The 15,513-nt window shown below is 42.1% G+C and overlaps 1 protein-coding gene and 1 long non-coding RNA gene across 2 annotated transcripts in view; one reads left to right on the forward strand and one right to left on the reverse strand.

Moving 5' to 3' along the window:
• LOC140359248 (uncharacterized) overlaps positions 1–15,513 on the reverse strand; it is a 253,820-nt gene that overhangs the window by 71,063 nt on the left and 167,244 nt on the right. The window lies entirely within an intron of this gene.
• The window catches only part of LOC140359391 (uncharacterized), a 313,132-nt gene that overhangs the window by 7,168 nt on the left and 290,451 nt on the right, over positions 1–15,513 (forward strand). The window contains exon 2 of the long non-coding RNA XR_011926853.1: positions 10,927–11,051. This is a non-coding gene — a long non-coding RNA (uncharacterized lncRNA). The remainder of the gene's footprint in view (positions 1–10,926; positions 11,052–15,513) is intronic.

Here is a 15,513-nt window from a genome sequence, read left to right on the forward strand (position 1 = left end):
GCTAAAACTACACGTCCCACAATGCCGCTGGTGGCCGCCCCTCCCCGCGCGGCCCTTCACTGCCGTGTGTACAGCACTTACACACCTCAGAGAAGAGGTCTGAGCGAGGACAGACGTGTGTGGTTTAGGAAACACGTGGAAGAAAGAAAGGAGAAGGTTTTGTGGATGTTAGAGCTGTGCTAAAAGTGGAGCTAATGTGGAGCTAACAAGAAAACTAACTTCTGTGATGATGCTCTGAGGAAAACATCCAAACATCTTTCTGAATAATTAACATCACGTAGTCTCTTGAAGCTAGCTGTTTTGGGATGGTATAATGTCTGTATCTTCGTGTTTTTTACGTTTATTTACTGTAGCCCGCGTTAGCCGCTTTAGCTTGCTACATTCCAAGCTAGCACCAGGCCTGTTCTTTTTTGCTCGGCTTCTGCATAACAAATACGGGCTTGAATTTAATGTGACTACTACTGAATAATTACCATCACGTACTCTCTTGAAACTAGCTGTTTTGGGATGGTATAATGTAAGATGTATCTTCGTGTTTTTTTTACTGTTTTTTACTGTAGCCTGCGTTAGCCGGTTTAGCTCGTTCCAAACTTCTCTGTTTCACTTTTCAGAAGAGGCGCACACAGCTGGAGTTTATCAAAAACTATGCAGAAGTCCATTGCATTACAGCTTCGACTTTGCACATCAGGTACTATTTATTACACATCATTTACTTAACTTCACTTTATTAAATGTACAATGAAGTGCAAATGCAGAATAGCAATTATAGACACGCAATAATGTCACATTCATGTGCATATAACTGATGTAAATAGAGTGTTTATTTTACCATTATTATTAGGCCCGAGCCCCAGCAGGGCCTTCGGCAGCGTTGCAACTGTCTGGTACCCCGTCGCCCCTGGCAAGTACAGTGAACTAGCCCATGCCGAAGGCATGGATCATGCATACTTACTCCTGCTATGACAGAAATAGTCAACAATTAGTGAATGGGCGTAGCCCATTCACTAATTGTTGACAACAGCAGCGCGAAGCGCTGCATTCCTCCAAAAACCCTCCTGGCATCGTCCCGTACGCGAGAATCCATGCCGCAGGCATGGGCCATGCTTGTATCTGCTCAAATCAATGGAAGTCTATGGGGAGTGGGCGGGGCATCCCGACGGAATAGGGAGTGACGAGCGCGTAAGCGCTCGTAATGATGATTCCACCCCATGGCGGCATCGGGAAGGCTTAGAGCTTTCAAACGATGCATAATTTGTTGTTATAGTGGAAACGGCTATATTGTTTTTGCTAAAAATATTATTATTATTATTATTTTTCTTGTTCTTCATCGCTTTGAACTCTAATTTGACCCCCTGAACATGCTCAAAAACTCACCAAACTTTGCCCAAAATTCAGAATCGGCGAAAAATTTTGTTTTTTCTGGGCCATTTTTTTTTCCGTTAAAAAATGGCGCGACAGCGCCACCGACAAAAGTCAAAATACATTGCGCCTATGGGAGACGCCCCGAGGTCAACTTTGTCGTAGAGCTACGAAACTCGGAACACACATTCCTCTCGTGAGGACAAAAACAAAATATTATTGTGGCCACGCCCCCAGATTTACCCTATGGCCGCCATCTTCCATTGAAAATGAAAACACGCTGTGTTAGCCATTTTGTTCACGTCAAACTTTGACAAACTCCTCCTAGGGCGTTTTGCCCACCGACTTCAAAATCGGCGGACGTCCTCTGGACAAGTGGGGCATCTAAAGTTATCTAATTTTTTGAGATACCTTTTACGGTCTGTGTGAGGCGCAGCCGCAAAGTTGGACAACTTATTTTGGAATATTGCAGATCTAAAAATTGCTCCCATTTGATCAAAACAAGTCCGATTAGGACCAAATTTGAATCAGTTGTTAAACTTTCTAGTTTGGACCAGTTTAGGCTGACAAAATTGAAATGGCCGCGATAGCGCCCCCTACAGAGTGACCTTTAAATTAACATTGAAGGTCAAAAATTAGTTTTACCAAAATTGTCTAAACTTTACCCAAAATTCTATTTTGCCGTCCCGATCACAAAAGCCAATCAGACAAATGCCTTTATTTTTACGGCGTAGTCGTAGCGATGACAGAAACATCCCATGTTATCCCTATGGGAAAACCACAAAATCTCTCAAATTACCACATTTTTATGTTTCACACTTTAACGAACTCCTCCTAGTGCGTTTTGCCCACCAACCTCAAAATCGGTGTACGTCCTCTAGACAAGTGGGGCATCTAAAGTTATCCAAATTTTAAGGATAACTTTTACGGTCTCTGTGCGACGGAGCCGCAAACGTTTCCCAGAATTCTGACTATTTGGCCTTCAGAGTGGCCTATAAACAATAGAGTTTTTCCAAATGACATGACATTTTGCACTAAATTCTAATTTGCCATCCTGATCATACAAGTATGAGAGCCAAAGTCATATTTTGTACAGCGTAGCCGTAGCGATGACAGAAACATCCCATGTTATCCCTATGGGGAAACCGCAAAATCTCTAAAATGACCACATTTTTACACTTCACACTTTAAGAAACTCCTCCTAGGGCGAAAGCCCGATCAAGTTGATATTTGGGGAGAATCATCTACACAAGTGGGGCATCAAAAGCTATCCATATTTAGATTTTAAGTACTAGGGTCTCTGTGCGGTAGAGCCGCAAATATATGTCACAAATGGGAAAAACGCCAAATCCTTGAAATGTTCACATTTACGCTTCACACTTTAATGAACTCCTCTGTGGGCAATAGCTCGATCAAGCTCATATTTTGGGAAAATAATCTACACAAGCGGAGCATCAAAAGTTATCCATATTTTTATTCCAAGTGTCACAGTCTCTGTGCGCTGGAGCTGCACATTTGACCGACATTTGTGTTCATTTGCACTGGTTAAGCACAGCATTGTACATGTACAATGTGTCGCTGTCTTAGTTCTTAGAATATTGCGTTAGCGCCATCTCTGTAAAATGCAGAGAGCAGAGTCGGAAGGCCGCTTGCGGCTTTAATTTTTCTTGTTCTTCTTCAGCGCTTTGAGCTCTAATTTGACCCCCTGAACATGCTCAAAAACTCACCAAACTTTGCCCAAAATTCAGAATCGGCGAAAAATTTTATTTTTTCTGGGCCATTTTTTTTTTCGTAAAAAAATGGCGCGACAGCGCCACCAACAAAAGTCAAAATACATTGCGCCTATGGGAGACGCCCCGAGGTCAACTTTGGCGTAAAGCTACGAAATTCGGGACACGCATTCCTCTCGTGAGGACAAACAAAAAAAATCATTGTGGCCACGCCCTCAGACTTATCCTATGGCCACCATCTTCCTTTGAAAATGAAAACACGCTGTGTTAGCCATTTTGTTCACGTCAAACTTTGACGAACTCCTCCTAGGGCGTTTTGCCCACCGACTTCAAAATCGGCGTGGTGCATCTAAAGTTATCCAATTTTTTGAGATACCTTTAACGGTCTGTGTGCGGCGCAGCCGCAAAGTTGGACAACTTATTTTGGAATATTGCAGATCTAAAAATTGCTCCCATTTGATCAAAACCAGTCCGATTATGACCAAATTTGAATCAGTTGTTAAACTTTCTAGTTTGGACCAGTTTAGGCTGACAAAATTGAAATGGCCGCGATAGCGCCCCCTGCAGAGTGACCTTTAGATTAACATTGAAGGTCAAAAATTAGTTTTACCAAAATTGTCTAAACTTTACCCAAAATTCTATTTTGCCGTCCCGATCACAAAAGCCAATCACAAAAATGCCTAAATTTTTACGGCGTAGTCGTAGCGATGACAGAAACCATGTTATCCTTATGGGAAAATCGCAAAATCGCTCAAATCACCACATTTTTACGCTTCACACTTTAACAAACTCCTCCTAGGGCGATTGTCCGATCAAACTCATATTTGGGGACAATCATCTACACAAACGGGGCATCAAAAGTTATCCATATTTTGATTTTAAGTGCTACGGTCTCTGTGCCGTGGAGCTTCAAATATACTGTCACAAATGGGAAAAACGCCAAATCTTTGAAATGTTCACATTTGTGACTGACCGTGGCTAAACCAGTTACATGTCTACCCACATTTTGAGTTATTCTGAAAGTGTGAATTCAAAGCTTTCCAATGATGTCTCACTCATGTAGATCTGATAATATTTGAGTAAGTTGTGGTCATTTGAATGTATACAACTCTCAAACCCATTCACTGAGAAAACGGGGTTCAAAGTTTCTCACCGGAGTGAGCCCAGAGTCACAGGGGGCTCATTTGCATCTCATTGAGATAAGCCCTCCCCCCTGTCACACTGACACCACCTTCCACCTACAGCTGTCACTCAAGACTCAAGAGGAGTGTTGTTATTGATGGTAACTGGACTTGAATCAGAATTAGAAGTTACTATATTAAAATGGAAATACTTGGATTACAAAAGGCCCTGAATAGAATCAAAGAATCAGAATGAGAATAGGGTTCATTGCATTTGTCGATAAACATAATTCACAGGTGATTCAGTGCCAACAATGGTGCACTGAATGATTCAACACAAACAACAAAAGATAAGATAAGATAGCCTTTAATGTTACAACGCAAGGACTGTCCGGGAAAGGACAGTAACTTATAGGATGTTTAAAAAACACTCTTAATAGAAGAACTCTTATAAACAGATGCCAGGGCCAGGTATACGAACTGCAACGGGTCCATGGCTTTGAATATATGAAATATGAGATATGAGATAATAGATATGATATGTACACCACCAGAGTCCAATTACATCAGAGATCACATCCTCATCCTCTTCTTTGTCTGTGCACTCTTCTGTGCTGTGACTCTCGGCTCTTGGCATCAAAGCTGTAAACAAATAACAGGACATTTAAGAAATGGCTAACTATTTCACATAAAACACTCATTAACTATTTTTTTTTTTTAACACAATGTGAGAGTTTCAATATAAATACCTGAGGTGCTGCTCTTGATCTTTGGAAGCCGTCTGAAGAAGGGACACAGATGCTTCTGCCAGTCCAAGTTCTAGACAAACACTTTGCCATCCGTCGTTCCAACAAGCTGTGGAATATTGAAGTGAGACGTTGGCGGTGAGGGTCCGAAAGACAGCACATTAGATTCTGTTGTAGAGATCTGTGCGTGGCCTGCAGCTTCTGATGTGTGGGAGAAGCTGTTTCCACAGTGATCTGAAGCTTGATGTACAAACTGCAGGCTCACCTGAAAAACAGATGTTACTTATGGTTAATTATACTCTAATCATTAAAACATGAAAATCACCAAAATAATGTTTTACACTTACCACGCTCCTTAGCAGACTTCACGTAGAGACAGGTCATGTCAGTAAGGGTGTCTTTGCCAATTCTGAAAAGGGGAAAAAAAGGATTAGGGTTAACAGTAATATGGGAATAACACGCTTCACAGATAACAGTTCACATTGTGACGTTAACGGTGTATTTTAGATGCAAAACGCGGAGATATTGGGACATCTGCCATCGGCTAGCGGGGCTAGCTAGCTCACTTGAGATAACACTGCTCGTAAAAGCAAAACACTTGCAGAACAGCACACCAAAACATAAACATACACTCAAGTTTAAAACCGGCGCACATTAAAGTGATTAAAAGCGGGTGTTTTAGTCGCAAAGCTTACCTGGTTCAGCCGTCCTGTTGTCTCTCCCAACACCGTGCACAGAGAGACACACAGGAAGCTGATAATGGCCAGGCAAGCGCGTGATTGGTTCGAGTGACGCAGTGCGTGCGTGACGTGCAACATAATTAAGCCACGTGACCAGAAGTGGTATCTGGAGTTGTAGTTTTTTTCTCTTCCCACGCCGAAAAATAACCCGATAACATAGCAAAGTTTAGCTTACAACTTAGCTCCGAATAGCTGCGTTTAGCTCCAGGCCGTGGCGCTAACAACCGGTTTAGCACCATAAAATACACACAAAGCACGACCCACACAACCCACGGGCCAACCCACGCCGAAAAATAACCCGATAACATAGCAAAGTTTAGCTTACAACTTAGCTCCGAATAGCTGCGTTTAGCTCCGGGCCTAACAGCCGGTTTAGCACGATAAAACACACACAAAGCACGACCCACACAACCCACGGGCCAACCCACGCCGAAAAATAACCCGATAACATGGTGATAACAGCAAGTAATCACATTAAGCCCGTATTGCAGAGTGCACTGAAGCAACATGTTAGCTTAGCATTAGCTCCACCGGAGCAGACAAGTAAGATTCTAAAGTGATCACGAGACTGCCTTAAAACACAGCGTTAAAGCAATAATTTAGTAGTAAAGTAAAAGTGTACCTGAGTAAACAGTTCCGTTGCAATGTAGTCCAGGAAATGTAAGCTCTGAAGACTGTGCTCTGCAGACGGTCTGGAGTAATGAGAGGAAAACACAGAGCACGCAGCTGCCATGCGGATCACAGCTGATTGGTGGAAAATGTAAACAATACGTTGGCTAGAAAAAGGTGACGCCCCCCAGGAGAGCAGGAAAAAGACCTGAAAACTCCACATTTTTAACAGCTTAATGTATACGTTTAAGACAACCAATAGTGTTATCTGAAGCACACAGGGGCTTATTCATAACTTCAACTAGCACATTCTGCAAAAAAACGAAAATCACAAATTTGGGGGGAAAAAAGTAAAATGCTGTTTTTCTCAGTTTCACCGAGGCCGACATGGTCCGACAATTGCGGCGGCGGGGCACATTTACGCTTCACACTTTAACAAACTCCTCCTGGTGCGTTTGGCCCACCGATCTCAAAATCGGTGTACCTCCTCTAGACAAGTGGGGCATCTAAAGTTATTCAAATTTTATGGATAACATTTACGGTCTCTGTGCAGCTGAGCCGCAAACTTTTCGCAGAATTTGGACTATTTGGCCTTCAGAGTGGCCTATAAACAAGAGTTTTTCCAAATGACATGACATTTTGCACACAATTCTCATTTGCCATCCCCAAATTAAAAGCATGGGAGCCAAAGTCATATTTGGTAAAGCGTAGCCGTAGCGATGACGGAAACATCCCATGTTATCCCAATGGGGAAACCGCAAAATCTCTAAAATGACCACATTTTTACACTTCACACTTTAACAAACTCCTCCTAGGGCGATTACCCGATCAAGTTCATATTTGGGGAGAATCATCTACACAAGGGGGGCATCAAAAGTTATCCATATTTTCATTTTAAGTACTAGGGTCTCTGTGCGGTAGAGCCGCAAATATATGTCACAAATGGGAAAAACGCCAAATCCTTGAAATGTTCACATTTACGCTTCACACTTTAATGAACTCCTCTGTTGGCAATAGCTCGATCAAGCTCATATTTGGGGAAAATCATCTACACAAGCGGAGCATCAAAAGTTATCCATATTTTTATTCCAAGTGTCACGGTCTCTGTGCGCTGGAGCTTTGTGTTCATTTGCACTGGTTAAGCACAGCATTGTACATGTCCAATGTGTCACTGTCTTAGTTCTTAGACAATTGCGTTAGCGCCATCTCTGTAAAATGCAGAGAGCAGAGTCGGAAGGCCGGCGGCCCGCGAGGGCCGTTGGATGCCGCTTGCGGCTTTAATTAGTATTATTTTGTCTTACGCTAGCTGTTTTTATTCCTTATTGAGAAATGAGAGGTTCTGTCTATAGGGGATTTTGTTTATAAGAGTTCTTTTATTAAGAGTATTTTTTAAAACTTCCTATAAGTTATCTGTCCTTTTCCTCTGTATCAACCTGCGTTGCAACAATGCAATTTCTCCATGTGTGGACAATAAAGGAATATCTTATCTTATCAAATGTCACATGTCTTAATCTAATTCCTTCGCTCTCTCCCTCTGTCTTCTACAGATACACTTTCCCTCAAACCTTCTGCAGCCGGTCAGCACGGAGAGGCGCGCTGACCGGATGCAGAGGGTGGCCGGAGGCGCCTCTGCGCGCCGATCCGTGCTTCCAAAGATCAAGAGTTATCAGCACTTCAGGTATTTATATTGAAACTCTCACATTGTGTTAAAAATAAAATGAGTTAATGAGTGTTTTATGTGAAATAGTTTGCCACTTCTTAAATGTCCTGTTATTTGTTTACAGCTTTGATGCCAAGAGACCAGGTGTGGTGCTTGCAAAAAGTCACTGTGAAGCAGAACCTGTGGTCTTTCAGCTACTACGCAATTCAGCTGATCTGCCTCCGGTTGACAATCTCCATGTCCTGGTCCCACCTGGAATGAACATTGACAGGCAGACCTATCTGCATGAAAAAAATCAGGCCTTTCTGTACTGACGAGGCAAAAGACATCACATGCTCAGCGCCGAGAGTCACAGCACAGAAGAGTGCTTCCTATTGCACTACATAACTTTATACCTTTATATTTCATTATGTACATATCATGCCGTTTAGTGCTCAGTGTTCAATGTTTTGCTGTTTGTGTTGCACTGAATCACCTGTGAATTCTGTTTATCGACATATGGCAATAAACCCTATTCCGATTCTGATTCTTGGATTATAAAAGGCCCTGAATAGCATCAAAGTATTTCCATTTCAATATAGTAACTTCTAATTCTGATTCAAGTCCAGTGCACATCAATAACACTCCTCTTGAGTCTTCAGTGACAGCTGTAGGGGGAAGGTGGTGTCAGTGTGACAGGGGGGAGGGTTTATTTCAATGGGATGCAAATGAGACCCCCTGTGACTCTGGGCTCACTCAGGTGAGAATCTTTAGAGGCAGTTTTCTCAGTGAAAGGTTTTGAGAGTTGTATAGGTTCAAATGACCACAACTTACTCAAATATGATCAGATGTGCATGAGTGAGACATCGTTCTATAGCTTTGAATTCACACTTTCAGAATCTGTGAATAACTCAAAATTTCTCCGGGTAGACATGTACCTGGTTTATCCACGGTCAGTCACATATACATACACACACACACACACAAAAATGTGGGGATCTGCAAATAAAATAAAATAGACTTGGTCTGAATATATACACAATTTACAGTTAATAATACAAAAAATATGCTGCGTAATGCGTGGTTATTGGTTTGAATAGTTGTTAAAGTGCTCATGAGTCCAATGGCAGAGGGAAACTGTTTTGTGCAGGGTTGTTGTCAAAGCACTACTACTTCAGATGCATATTGTACTTAGATCTAGCACCCAACACCTCACTGCTAAATCCATACTTGGCACTTTGGTAGCGTTCTCTGTCACCAGCCCTGAGTGCTGCCTCCAGCCCTGAGCACTGCCTCACTGTCCAATTCTTGGACAAGTCCTCACAACAGGTTAGGAAAGCTTCAGCCTCTGTGTACATGGGGTTCAGGTGAATCTGATCCAAAAAGCCCATGGCAGCTCGGGCAATGTCACAACAGGCGTTACTGAGAGTTGTGTAACAGTGATCCAGCCTGTCCTGCTCTCTGGTCGGGACTTTAATAAACTGTTGGTACTTTGGTAGTGTATGGCTGAGATTTCCCTTGTTAAAACCCATAGGATAATAAACAAGGAGTCCCGCTCCACACTCACAATCTGGTCTGCGAGCGCGCACTGTGCCTCTTGGACATTTGCGCTTGATGGAATGTAAACAGTGGCCAAAATGAATGAGGCAAACTCACGTGGTGAGTAGAATGGTTTCCAGTTAATGAAGATATATTCCAGAGCAGAAGAGCAGTGTTTGGTGATCACAGTCACATCGGAACACAAGGCAATGTTGATGATGAAACAAACGCCTCACAGAGAAATCCCATTGTCTATTGGCGTGGAGCAGCTGTAAACACTTTAGTTGCATTGCACAGTCCGGATTGAGAAGCACAGAACAAGACATGTAGAAAAGTCTGTTCAACAATCTTGTTGATGAGTGATGAGAGAGCGAACGTTGGAGAGGGAGATTCCAGGTAAGGGCACGACTTTGCAGACGCTCGAGAGCCCCTGCTCACATTACTCGTCTGCAGTAAGAGATTTAGCTCTTTTTTGGCCTAAAAAAGAGCTAAATCATAAAGGCGCAATGGACGATTTTTCGGCGATTTGAGAACGCAGGCGGAAGTGCGCATGCGCACTCCCCCCGTGCGGACTGATACAACACACACATGCGTTTGTTTATTAGCGCAACGGATCGCATCACATCTCTCGTCTCCCGTAGATTTCCGTCTTCTTCTGAGTCAGTTCATTTTGTCCCGTACACTGAGGGAACTATATTATGATAGATTCATGCGCTTAGACACGCGGAAACGTGCTGCTCTCCTGGGGACGAGCCGGACGCGGCTGCAGGTGAGCGGTAGGTGCGTTTTATGATTGATACGTGGCAGGAATAATTGGCAGTCCACACCACGAGGAAATGAGATTTGGGCCAAAAAATCGTCCATTCAACCTTTAGGCAGATGCTAAAAAACTGGGACCAGATCTGTAGGAGTGGTTGTTCTGATGTTTAAGAGCCCTTCACGGGTGTAAGAACACACTGACACACAATTTAAGCACAAAAACAGACAAAACAAAGCGCACCGAAACACCAGGGCATTCGTCTACTGAGCCATCATGGATTAATCCATTTAACCCAGTGGCCTATAAAAGGGGCCTGGTTGCAGTTGCTCAGGTGGTCGGTGCTGTGTGAACATGCTAACAGTTGCTGTATTTTAAATCTTTTTGTATTTGTATTTGTATTTTGTGTAAATCACTAAATAAAATGCATGTGGGTCTGCACCATCTGAACTCGTCTCAGCTCTGCTCTGTCCTCGTCATAAGGTTGCTATCCGGGCGTAACAGGCAGACATACAGTGAGGAAAGTAAGTGTTTGAACACCCTGCGATTTTGCTAGTACTCCCAATTGGAATTTATGGAGCGGTCTGAAATTTTCGTCGTAGGTGCATTTCCACTGTGAGCGACATATTGATATTTGGTACATTAGCCTTTTACAACGTGAAACGTTTCCTGTAGTTCTTGACCAGGTTTGCACACACTGCGGCAGGGATTTTGGCCCACTCCTCCTCGCTTCCCTAGATCTGTCAGGTTTTGGGGCTGTCGCTGAGCAACAGAGTTTCAGCTCCCTCCAAAGATTTTCTATTGGATTTAGGTCTACCTTGATAGGCTTCTAATGGAGCCACTCCTTTGTTTTCCTGGCTGTGTGCTTCGGGTCATTGTCATGTTGGAAGACCCAGCCACGACCAATCTCCAATTCTCTAACTGAGGAAAATTTAGGTCATTGACCAGCTCCTCCCTTGTAGTTCAGGGCTGATTCCTCACCTTCCATTTTCTAATAATTGCTCCACCAATTTTTCACCAAGCTGCTTTCCAAATGTCCCGTAGCCCTTTCCAGCCTTGTGGAGGTTTACAGTTTGTGGAGGTCTAGAGTTTATTCTCTGGTGTCTTTTGACACCAGGGAGTAGTTGGAGTCTGACTGATTGTGGGGTGGACAGGAGCCTTTATGCAGCTAATTAGCTCAAACGGGTGCTACTAATTCAGATGAAGTGAAATAGAGGTGGACTTTTTAAAGGCAGACTAACAGGTCTTTGAGAGACAGAATTCTTGCTGAGTGGCAGGTTTTCAAATACTTATTTGCGGAAATAACATACTAATAAATTATTCTAAAATTAGACAATGTGATTTTTTTTTTTTTAGATTCTGTCTCTCACGGTGAAAATTTACCTTCTATGAAAATTTCAAACTCCTCCATTTTTCTTAATAGGAGAACTTATAAAATCGCAGGGTGTTCAAATACTTATTTTCCTCACTGTAGGCACAATAGACTTTTGTGATGATAAACGTATCTACATTACTTTGGCTTTGGCTTGGAGGAAAAATGGAAAAACGGACTTTGGAGGTTCAATGCTAGCCCCTTTAATTGCTCTTTGTTAAGCGAAAAAATATCAAACGATATTGAGACAAATATGGAAGAAAATAACGATGGTGAAACTTCCCCGCCCATCCTCTGGCATGTTGCTGAAATAGCAGTGTTGGAAATACAAGGTACAATCAAGAGACTGAAGAACAATACATCGCCGGGAGTGATGAGTTCACCTCAGAGTGGCATATTGCTGTAAAAGAAACCTTTATCCCTCAGCATTTAACAACTTTTAACTGGGCACTTTTAAAAATCAAAGAAGACATCATAGCTCTAATACCTGAAGAAGGGAAGGACCGATTGACTTGTGCCTCCTATAGACCCATTTCAATTCTGAATGTGGACTATCGTATATACACCTGAATTATGCCCAAAGGAAAGGAACACATTTTAATAGACGACAAACGCAAGATAAGACAATCCTTACACATAATGAACCAAATACAAAACTAAAAGAAGCTTTAATAATTTGTTTGGATTCTGAGAACGCTTTTGATTCTGTTTGCTGGCCTAATTATTTAAAGTGCTGAACTAATTTAAAATAGAATATATATAATTTCAGAACTATTTATTTGGGCCTCAAAACTCTCTGGAGCATACTGGCAGCAAATTACATTCTGATTTAGTTTGAAAATGGAAAAAATTGACAGACTATGAAGTAAACGGGACGATAATTTTAGTTTATATGTGCCTTAATTTAAAAAAAAAACTGGTCTACTGGTCTAGATTTTCTCTCTGGTCTTGTTTTATTTCACTGTTTGTTTTGTATATACTTTAATAGTTCCCCTGTTAAAGTAAGCAACGCAGAAATGATCAAAAAAAGCCTAGCTAGGATTTATGGACGTAAAAATAGGATCTCTATCTTTGACGTCACAATTCGGGAAATTTGAAACCAAGTGTTTGTGAGGCTCAGAGAAGGAGCAGATATTTTTGATGAGAGAACAATAATTCATAACCACAAAAGTCAATGTGTCCTTGAACTTTTTGTCAAGTTTATTTTTCTGTTGGTCAAGTTAAGATGTGTGGTACGTGTTAAAATATATTTCTAAGCCAATTGCAGCGTGTTATCATAACAAATAAAAGATACATGCAGAGTCATTTATTACAAATGAATCCTCCAAAAACTATCCCCCCAAACCTTCTCCAATGACATTATTCACACTAAAGAAACGTAGGCCGCCGGTCGTCACAACTTGCCTGACCAGTTTGGACTGAGGTGTGAAAGAGCCTTTAGAAATCATGTTGCTTTTACTATGAAGAATCGTTTAAAGGTCCCATATCATGAAAAATTGACTTTTCGGAGCTTTCAACCTTCTTACAGTGCTATTGGTGCTTCGTATAGCCCAATGTGGTTTTTTGATTGATTCCCACTGTTTTTAGCTAGAGTAAAGTCTATGTCCTCCTCCTCGGATCTGCAGAAAAACGGGCGCTACTCACATTATCACTTTTATCCCCCTTCCCCCCCATCCTCCTCTCCCTTCCCTCCTCTCCCTTCCTCCTTCCCCCCGCCGCGGGGACTGTTGCTCCACGTGGAGACAGCGTATATGTGGAAGAGCCACCGCGGTTAGTTTCACGTTGCACAGGAGAGCCTGCTGCGCTGTGAATCTTCGGACTTGTGTTGTGGAACTTACAACAAAGTTACATTTGAGTGCACTATTGCACAATAAAGAAGACGATGGAGCGCGAGAGCTGTACATACACCGTCTCCACGCTGAGACTACGTCACGGGGTGGGCGAGAGCCAGATTGCTCTTCGCAAGGGTGGGGGCAAATCTCAAACCAAGCCGTGTGCATTTCCGGGTTTGTGAGAGTGGTCCAAGGTATGGGTGATATTTCATAACTATTATGTTATGGATGTTGCACAACACTTATTAATATCATGAAAAATGAAATGAAATGAATCAAATATACCCTTTGGGTAGACTACAAAACAGGAAAAATAGCATGATATGGGATCTTTAATAATAACACATATTATTAACTATTGCAGCAATTGTATTAGCCTTTATTTAAATGACCTAGTATTTAAATTGTTCAAAGGTGTCAGACGCTTCTTAATCAAATAAGCCTATATTGTTTATTTCCCTTAAAGGTGCTTAAAAGGTCTTAAAAAGGTTAAAAACATAGTTCATTTGAAACTGCTGTTGCGATCCACAGGCATTGCTCAATTACCGAATGCATTCCTCTCCAAATTATTAACCGCCATGAGTTTATAGACTCATTCACAACTTTCAGGCCAGAGGGAGTTTTTCCATCAAGCTAACCAATAGTATCATGCTAACAGCACTTCCTGCTTTCCAGAGAATAACGTGCTCTATAATCAGATGCAGATAGCACATAGCAGACTCATTTTGACCCAAAATGTCTGCTTTTACAATATATCTTCACAAAACTGATTTTACTGTGTTACATTGATTAAGATTGGGTACAGCCTCTTTAATTTAATGCACTCTCCAATTTACCATAGTGAGACAGAATTACCATAGCATTTTTCTGAGTTATAATAGTCTACGGGTTCATCAGAGGCCACAGCAGTGGAGGAAATGGTGGTAAAATACAGTAACACAACATAAATAGCAAAGTGCGAGCCACAGCTGCTCAAAGGTCAGGCTTTACGGCTCAGCGGGACACAGAATTACAAAATGTCACCGTGTAATAAATGGACACTATTTCATATTAATTATACAAGAAACCGCAGCTGGGTTATGGAGCTTGAACGCTTCCTCCAGCCGCTCTCTGGAGTATGTGTCACTGCCGGGAGCCTCAGTGGGAAACACTAAACTTTAACTTTCAGATGAATAAATAGAAAAAAAAAGTTTGGCTTCCACAGTAGTAGTTCCACATATTTACTGTGTTTACTTCTCATTAGCAGAGGTTACACTTGCTTTCAGTAGTTGGAGACTACAGTGACATAAATTTTGTAATTGGGCAAATAGGAGGATAAACTGTTAAATGAATGGATCAAAGAACATTCCTGGGACCATGTTAAATGTATTATTTTATGTCATTTTCAGCCTTTATGGATTGTAAATAACAATCCCAGTAATATTTTGTGCAAAATGTATAGCAAGGTGTCATGCCATTACTGAGGGCCAACCAAACCAATTATAGGTGGTAGGGAAATCTTGCCTGTGATCAATATATATATAGCAGGCATGGCAGCAGGCACGGCATCAACATGATTAGGGCAACAACTACAAGACCAAGGATCCCCATGGGCTATACCAACAGCAGATAAGATGAGAACAGCAGCAACAACAGTCGCCCATCAAGAGCGTCTCACACGACAATACGGTCGGAGTTTCTACACTTACAATTACAACAAACCCGGTGTGCAAGGCCGCCTCTCCCAAAAGAGCCAGCACCAGAACGAAAGAACCAAAAACTCATCCAGTCAGGTCGCCTATCCCAAGAGTGCCTGAAAAAGAAAATCTATAAGTCAGCTTAGATACGCCTGTTGCCCAAAACTGAATTGGCTACAGACAGCGTGCTGACAATCAACAGATATGACTGAAGAAATGTAGAAAAGTAAGATCAGAATGTATCCAAGAAGGCATTCTTCATTAACACACGATGCCATGTAGCAGGGGCGTGGATGCTGCAACCCCAACGTCAGTTGCCATCTACGGGGATGCTTTGCACGCCATGCGCACCACATGGGGGAACCCGGTTCTTGGCCCATAACCGCATACCAC

The sequence above is a fragment of the Eucyclogobius newberryi genome, unplaced genomic scaffold (genome assembly GCF_026437365.1).
Source record: "Eucyclogobius newberryi isolate DKJ021-1_F unplaced genomic scaffold, fEucNew1.0.hap1 SCAF_14, whole genome shotgun sequence".
NCBI classification, from domain to species: Eukaryota; Metazoa; Chordata; class Actinopteri; order Gobiiformes; family Gobiidae; genus Eucyclogobius; species Eucyclogobius newberryi.